Source organism: Oncorhynchus nerka, linkage group LG26, assembly GCF_034236695.1.
Source record: "Oncorhynchus nerka isolate Pitt River linkage group LG26, Oner_Uvic_2.0, whole genome shotgun sequence".
In the NCBI taxonomy this organism is placed as follows: Eukaryota; Metazoa; Chordata; class Actinopteri; order Salmoniformes; family Salmonidae; genus Oncorhynchus; species Oncorhynchus nerka.
In genome coordinates, this window is record NC_088421.1 from 40,234,173 (window position 1) to 40,243,050 (window position 8,878).

The following is an 8,878-nucleotide window of genomic DNA, read 5'->3' on the forward strand; positions in this document are numbered from 1 at the left end:
TAAACAGAGAGATCAGCTACTGTATGTACCAGAAACACAACCCTTCCTAAAGAGAGAGATCAGCTACTGTATGTACCAGAAACACAACCCTTCCTAAACAGAGAGATCAGCTACTGTATGTACCAGAAACACAACCCTTCCTAAAGAGAGAGATCAGCTACTGTATGTACCATAAACACAACCCTTCCTAAACAGAGAGATCAGCTACTGTATGTACCAGAAACACAAACCTTCCTAAACAGAGAGATCAGCTACTGTATGTACCAGAAACACAACCCTTCCTAAAGAGAGAGATCAGCTACTGTATGTACCAGAAACACAACCCTTCCTAAACAGAGAGATCAGCTACTGTATGTACCAGAAACACAACCCTTCCTAAAGAGAGATCAGCTACTGTATGTACCATAAACACAACCCTTCCTAAACAGAGAGATCAGCTACTGTATGTACCAGAAACAATAACCCTTCCTAAACAGAGAGATCAGCTACTGTATGTACCAGAAACACAATCCTTCCTAAAGAGAGATATCAGCTACTGTACCAGAAACACAACCCTTCCTAAACAGAGAGATCAGCTACTGTATGTACCAGAAACACAAACCTTCCTAAACAGAGAGATCAGCTACTGTACTGTACCAGAAACACAACCCTTCCTAAACAGAGAGATCAGCTACTGTACTCCCAGAAACACAACCCTTCCTAAACAGAGATCAGCTACTGTATGTACCAGAAACACAAACCTTCCTAAAGAGAGAGATCAGCTACTGTACTTACCAGAAACACAACCCTTCCTAAAGAGAGAGATCAGCTACTGTATGTACCAGAAACACAAATCTTCCTACAGAGAGATCAGCTACTGTATCACAAACCTTCCTAAACAGAGAGATCAGCTACTGTATGTACCAGAAACAATAACCCTTCCTAAAGAGAGAGATCAGCTACTGTATGTACCAGAAACACAACCCTTCCTAAACAGAGAGATCAGCTACTGTATGTACCAGAAACACAACCCTTCCTAAACAGAGAGATCAGCTACTGTATGTACCAGAAACACAACCCTTCCTAAACAGAGATCAGCTACTGTATGTACCAGAAACACAACCCTTCCTACAGAGAGATCAGCTACTGTACTGTACCAGAAACACAACCCTTCCTAAACAGAGAGATCAGCTACTGTATGTACCAGAAACACAAACCCTTCCTAAACAGAGATCAGCTACTGTATGTACCAGAAACACAACCCTTCCTAAACAGAGAGATCAGCTACTGTATGTACCAGAAACACAACCCTTCCTAAACAGAGAGATCAGCTACTGTATGTACCAGAAACACAAACCTTCCTAAACAGAGAGATCAGCTACTGTATGTACCAGAAACACAAACCTTCCTACAGAGAGATCAGAGAACCCTTCCTACAGAGAGATCAGCTAGCAATAACCCTTCCTACAGAGAGATCAGCTACTGTATGTACCAGAAACAAAACCCTTCCTAAACAGAGAGATCAGCTACTGTATGTACCAGAAACACAACCCTTCCTAAACAGAGAGATCAGCTACTGTATGTACCAGAAACACAACCCTTCCTACAGAGAGATCAGCTACTGTACTTACCAGAAACAATAACCCTTCCTACAGAGAGATCAGCTACTGTACTTACCAGAAACAATAACCCTTCCTAAAGAGAGAGATCAGCTACTGTATGTACCAGAAACACAAACCTTCCTACAGAGAGATCAGCTACTGTATTACCAGAAACAATAACCCTTCCTAAACAGAGAGATCAGCTACTGTATGTACCAGAAACACAAACCTTCCTACAGAGAGATATCAGCTACTGTACTTACCATAAACACAACCCTTCCTAAACAGAGAGATCAGCTACTGTACTTACCAGAAACACAACCCTTCCTAAACAGAGAGAGCAGCTACTGTATGTACCAGAAACACAAAAATTCCTAAATAGAGAGATCAGCTACTGTACTTACCAGAAACACAACCCTTCCTAAAGAGAGAGATCAGCTACTGTACTTACCAGAAACACAAACCTTCCTACAGAGAGATCAGCTACTGTACTTACCAGAAACACAAACCTTCCTAAACAGAGAGATCAGCTACTGTATGTACCAGAAACACAAACCCTTCCTAAAGAGAGATCAGCTACTGTATGTACCAGAAACACAACCCTTCCTAAACAGAGAGATCAGCTACTGTATGTACCAGAAACACAACCCTTCCTAAACAGAGAGATCAGCTACTGTATGTACCAGAAACACAACCCTTCCTAAACAGAGAGATCAGCTACTGTATGTACCAGAAACACAACCCTTCCTACAGAGAGATCAGCTACTGTACTTACCAGAAACACAACCCTTCCTAAACAGAGAGATCAGCTACTGTATGTACCAGAAACACAACCCTTCCTAAACAGAGAGATCAGCTACTGTATGTACCAGAAACACAACCCTTCCTAAACAGAGAGATCAGCTACTGTATGTACCAGAAACACAAACCTTCCTACAGAGAGAGATCAGCTACTGTATGTACCAGAAACACAAACCTTCCTAAACAGAGAGATCAGCTACTGTATGTACCATAAACACAACCCTTCCTACAGAGAGAGATCAGCTACTGTACTTACCAGAAACAATAACCCTTCCTACAGAGAGATCAGCTACTGTACTTACCAGAAACAATAACCCTTCCTACAGAGAGATCAGCTACTGTACTTACCAGAAACAATAACCCTTCCTAAAGAGAGAGATCAGCTACTGTATGTACCAGAAACAATAACCCTTCCTAAACAGAGAGATCAGCTACTGTATGTACCAGAAACACAACCCTTCCTACAGAGAGATCAGCTACTGTATTACCAGAAACACTTCCTACAGAGAGATCAGCTACTGTACCAGAAACAATAACCCTTCCTAAAGAGAGAGATCAGCTACTGTATGTACCAGAAACACAAACCTTCCTACAGAGAGATCAGCTACTGTACTTACCAGAAACAATAACCCTTCCTAAACAGAGAGATCAGCTACTGTATGTACCAGAAACACAAACCTTCCTACAGAGAGATATCAGCTACTGTACTTACCAGAAACACAACCCTTCCTAAACAGAGAGATCAGCTACTGTACTTACCAGAAACACAACCCTTCCTAAACAGAGAGATCAGCTACTGTATGTACCAGAAACACAAACCTTCCTAAATAGAGAGATCAGCTACTGTACTTACCAGAAACACAACCCTTCCTAAAGAGAGAGATCAGCTACTGTACTTACCAGAAACACAAACCTTCCTACAGAGAGATCAGCTACTGTACTTACCAGAAACACAAACCTTCCTAAACAGAGAGATCAGCTACTGTATGTACCAGAAACAATAACCCTACCTAAAGAGAGAGATCAGCTACTGTATGTACCAGAAACACAACCCTTCCTAAAGAGAGAGATCAGCTACTGTATGTACCAGAAACACAACCCTTCCTAAACAGAGAGATCAGCTACTGTATGTACCAGAAACACAACCCTTCCTAAACAGAGAGATCAGCTACTGTATGTACCAGAAACACAAACCTTCCTACAAGAGAGATCAGCTACTGTATGTACCAGAAACACAAACCCTTCCTAAACAGAGAGATCAGCTACTGTATGTACCATAAACACAACCCTTCCTACAGAGAGAGATCAGCTACTGTACTGTACCAGAAACAATAACCCTTCCTACAGAGAGATCAGCTACTGTATGTACCAGAAACACAACCCTTCCTACAGAGAGATCAGCTACTGTATTACCAGAAACAAAACCCTTCCTACAGAGAGATCAGCTACTGTATGTACCAGAAACACAAACCTTCCTACAGAGAGAGATCAGCTACTGTATGTACCAGAAACAATAACCCTTCCTAAAGAGAGATCAGCTACTGTATGTACCAGAAACACAACCCTTCCTACAGAGAGATCAGCTACTGTATGTACCAGAAACAATAACCCTTCCTAAACAGACCAGAAACAATAACCCTTCCTAAACAGAGATCAGCTACTGTATGTACCAGAAACACAACCCTTCCTACAGAGAGATCAGCTACTGTACTTACCAGAAACAATAACCCTTCCTACAGAGATCAGCTACTGTACTTACCAGAAACAATGACCCTTCCTAAAGAGAGAGATCAGCTACTGTATGTACCAGAAACACAAACCTTCCTACAGAGAGATCAGCTACTGTACTTACCAGAAACAATAACCCTTCCTACAGAGAGAGATCAGCTACTGTATGTACCAGAAACACAACCCTTCCTACAGAGAGATCAGCTACTGTACTTACCAGAAACAATAACCCTTCCTACAGAGAGATCAGCTACTGTACTTACCAGAAACAATAACCCTTCCTAAAGAGAGAGATCAGCTACTGTATGTACCAGAAACACAAACCTTCCTACAGAGAGATCAGCTACTGTACTTACCAGAAACAATAACCCTTCCTAAACAGAGAGATCAGCTACTGTATGTACCAGAAACACAAACCTTCCTACAGAGAGATATCAGCTACTGTACTTACCAGAAACACAACCCTTCCTAAACAGAGAGATCAGCTACTGTACTTACCAGAAACACAAACCTTCCTACAGAGAGATCAGCTACTGTACTTACCAGAAACACAAACCTTCCTAAACAGAGAGATCAGCTACTGTATGTACCAGAAACAATAACCCTACCTAAAGAGAGAGATCAGCTACTGTATGTACCAGAAACACAACCCTTCCTAAAGAGAGAGATCAGCTACTGTATGTACCAGAAACACAACCCTTCCTAAACAGAGAGATCAGCTACTGTATGTACCAGAAACACAACCCTTCCTAAACAGAGAGATCAGCTACTGTATGTACCAGAAACACAACCCTTCCTACAGAGAGATCAGCTACTGTACTTACCAGAAACACAACCCTTCCTAAACAGAGAGATCAGCTACTGTATGTACCAGAAACAATAACCCTTCCTAAACAGAGAGATCAGCTACTGTATGTACCAGAAACAATAACCCTTCCTAAACAGAGAGATCAGCTACTGTATGTACCAGAAACACAACCCTTCCTAAACAGAGAGATCAGCTACTGTATGTACCAGAAACACAACCCTTCCTAAACAGAGAGATCAGCTACTGTATGTACCAGAAACACAAACCTTCCTAAAGAGAGAGATCAGCTACTGTATGTACCATAAACACAACCCTTCCTACAGAGAGATCAGCTACTGTACTTACCAGAAACAATAACCCTTCCTAAAGAGAGAGATCAGCTACTGTATGTACCAGAAACAATAACCCTTCCTAAACAGAGAGATCAGCTACTGTATGTACCAGAAACACAACCCTTCCTACAGAGAGATCAGCTACTGTACTTACCAGAAACAATAACCCTTCCTACAGAGAGATCAGCTACTGTATGTACCAGAAACAATAACCCTTCCTAAAGAGAGAGATCAGCTACTGTATGTACCAGAAACACAAACCTTCCTACAGAGAGATCAGCTACTGTACTTACCAGAAACAATAACCCTTCCTACAGAGAGAGATCAGCTACTGTATGTACCAGAAACACAAACCTTCCTACAGAGAGATCAGCTACTGTACTTACCAGAAACAATAACCCTTCCTAAAGAGAAGATCAGCCTTCCAGAAACAAAACCCTTCCTACAGAGAGATCAGCTACTGTACTGTACCAGAAACAATAACCCTTCCTAAACAGAGAGATCAGCTACTGTATGTACCAGAAACACAAACCCTTCCTACAGAGAGATCAGCTACTGTAGAAACAAAACCCTTCCTACAGAGAGAGATCAGCTACTGTACTTACCAGAAACAAAACCCTTCCTACAGAGAGATCAGCTACTGTACTTACCAGAAACACAACCCTTCCTACAGAGAGAGATCAGCTACTGTATGTACCAGAAACACAAACCTTCCTACAGAGAGAGATCAGCTACTGTATGTACCAGAAACACAAACCTTCCTAAACAGAGAGATCAGCTACTGTATGTACCAGAAACACAAACCTTCCTACAGAGAGAGATCAGCTACTGTACTTACCAGAAACACAAACCTTCCTAAACAGAGAGATCAGCTACTGTATGTACCAGAAACACAACCCTTCCTACAGAGAGATCAGCTACTGTATGTACCAGAAACACAACCCTTCCTAAACAGAGAGATCAGCTACTGTATGTACCAGAAACACAAACCTTCCTAAACAGAGAGATCAGCTACTGTATGTACCAGAAACACAACCCTTCCTACAGAGAGATCAGCTACTGTACTTACCAGAAACACAACCCTTCCTAAACAGAGAGATCAGCTACTGTATGTACCAGAAACACAACCCTTCCTAAACAGAGAGATCAGCTACTGTACTTACCAGAAACAAAACCCTTCCTACAGAGAGATCAGCTACTGTATGTACCAGAAACAATAACCCTTCCTAAACAGAGATCAGCTACTGTATGTACCAGAAACAATAACCCTTCCTAAACAGAGAGAGATCAGCTACTGTATGTACCAGAAACACAAACCTTCCTACAGAGAGATCAGCTACTGTATGTACCAGAAACACAAACCTTCCTACAGAGAGAGATCAGCTACTGTATGTACCAGAAACAATAACCCTTCCTAAACAGAGAGATCAGCTACTGTATGTACCAGAAACACAAACCTTCCTAAAGAGAGAGATCAGCTACTGTACTTACCAGAAACAAAACCCTTCCTACAGAGAGAGATCAGCTACTGTATGTACCAGAAACAATAACCCTTCCTAAACAGAGAGATCAGCTACTGTATGTACCAGAAACACAAACCTTCCTACAGAGAGATCAGCTACTGTATGTACCAGAAACACAACCCTTCCTAAACAGAGAGATCAGCTACTGTATGTACCATAAACACAACCCTTCCTACAGAGAGAGATCAGCTACTGTACTTACCAGAAACAATAACCCTTCCTACAGAGAGATCAGCTACTGTACTTACCAGAAACAATAACCCTTCCTACAGAGAGAGATCAGCTACTGTATGTACCAGAAACACAAACCTTCCTACAGAGAGATCAGCTACTGTACTTACCAGAAACAATAACCCTTCCTACAGAGAGAGATCAGCTACTGTATGTACCAGAAACAATAACCCTTCCTAAACAGAGAGATCAGCTACTGTATGTACCAGAAACACAACCCTTCCTAAACAGAGAGATCAGCTACTGTATGTACCAGAAACACAAACCTTCCTACAGAGAGATCAGCTACTGTATGTACCAGAAACACAAACCTTCCTACAGAGAGAGATCAGCTACTGTATGTACCAGAAACAATAACCCTTCCTAAACAGAGAGATCAGCTACTGTATGTACCAGAAACACAAACCTTCCTAAAGAGAGAGATCAGCTACTGTACTTACCAGAAACAAAACCCTTCCTACAGAGAGAGATCAGCTACTGTATGTACCAGAAACAATAACCCTTCCTAAACAGAGAGATCAGCTACTGTATGTACCAGAAACACAAACCTTCCTACAGAGAGAGATCAGCTACTGTATGTACCAGAAACACAACCCTTCCTAAACAGAGAGATCAGCTACTGTATGTACCAGAAACACAACCCTTCCTAAACAGAGAGATCAGCTACTGTATGTACCATAAACACAACCCTTCCTACAGAGAGAGATCAGCTACTGTACTGTACCAGAAACAATAACCCTTCCTAAACAGAGAGATCAGCTACTGTATGTACCAGAAACAATAACCCTTCCTAAACAGAGAGATCAGCTACTGTACTTACCAGAAACAAAAACCCTTCCTACAGAGAGATCAGCTACTGTACTTACCAGAAACACAACCCTTCCTACAGAGAGAGATCAGCTACTGTACTTACCAGAAACAATAACCCTTCCTAAAGAGAGAGATCAGCTACTGTATGTACCATAAACACAACCCTTCCTACAGAGAGATCAGCTACTGTACTTACCAGAAACAATAACCCTTCCTAAAGAGAGAGATCAGCTACTGTATGTACCAGAAACAATAACCCTTCCTAAACAGAGAGATCAGCTACTGTATGTACCAGAAACACAACCCTTCCTACAGAGAGATCAGCTACTGTACTTACCAGAAACAATAACCCTTCCTACAGAGAGATCAGCTACTGTACTTACCAGAAACAATAACCCTTCCTAAAGAGAGAGATCAGCTACTGTATGTACCATAAACACAAACCTTCCTACAGAGAGATCAGCTACTGTACTTACCAGAAACAATAACCCTTCCTACAGAGAGAGATCAGCTACTGTATGTACCAGAAACACAAACCTTCCTACAGAGAGATCAGCTACTGTACTTACCAGAAACAATAACCCTTCCTAAAGAGAGAGATCAGCTACTGTACTTACCAGAAACAAAACCCTTCCTACAGAGAGATCAGCTACTGTACTTACCAGAAACAATAACCCTTCCTAAAGAGAGAGATCAGCTACTGTACTTACCAGAAACAAAACCCTTCCTACAGAGAGATCAGCTACTGTACTTACCAGAAACAAAACCCTTCCTACAGAGAGAGATCAGCTACTGTACTTACCAGAAACAAAACCCTTCCTACAGAGAGATCAGCTACTGTACTTACCAGAAACACAACCCTTCCTACAGAGAGAGATCAGCTACTGTATGTACCAGAAACACAAACCTTCCTACAGAGAGAGATCAGCTACTGTATGTACCAGAAACACAAACCTTCCTAAACAGAGAGATCAGCTACTGTATGTACCAGAAACACAAACCTTCCTACAGAGAGAGATCAGCTACTGTACTTACCAGAAACACAAACCTTCCTAAACAGAGAGA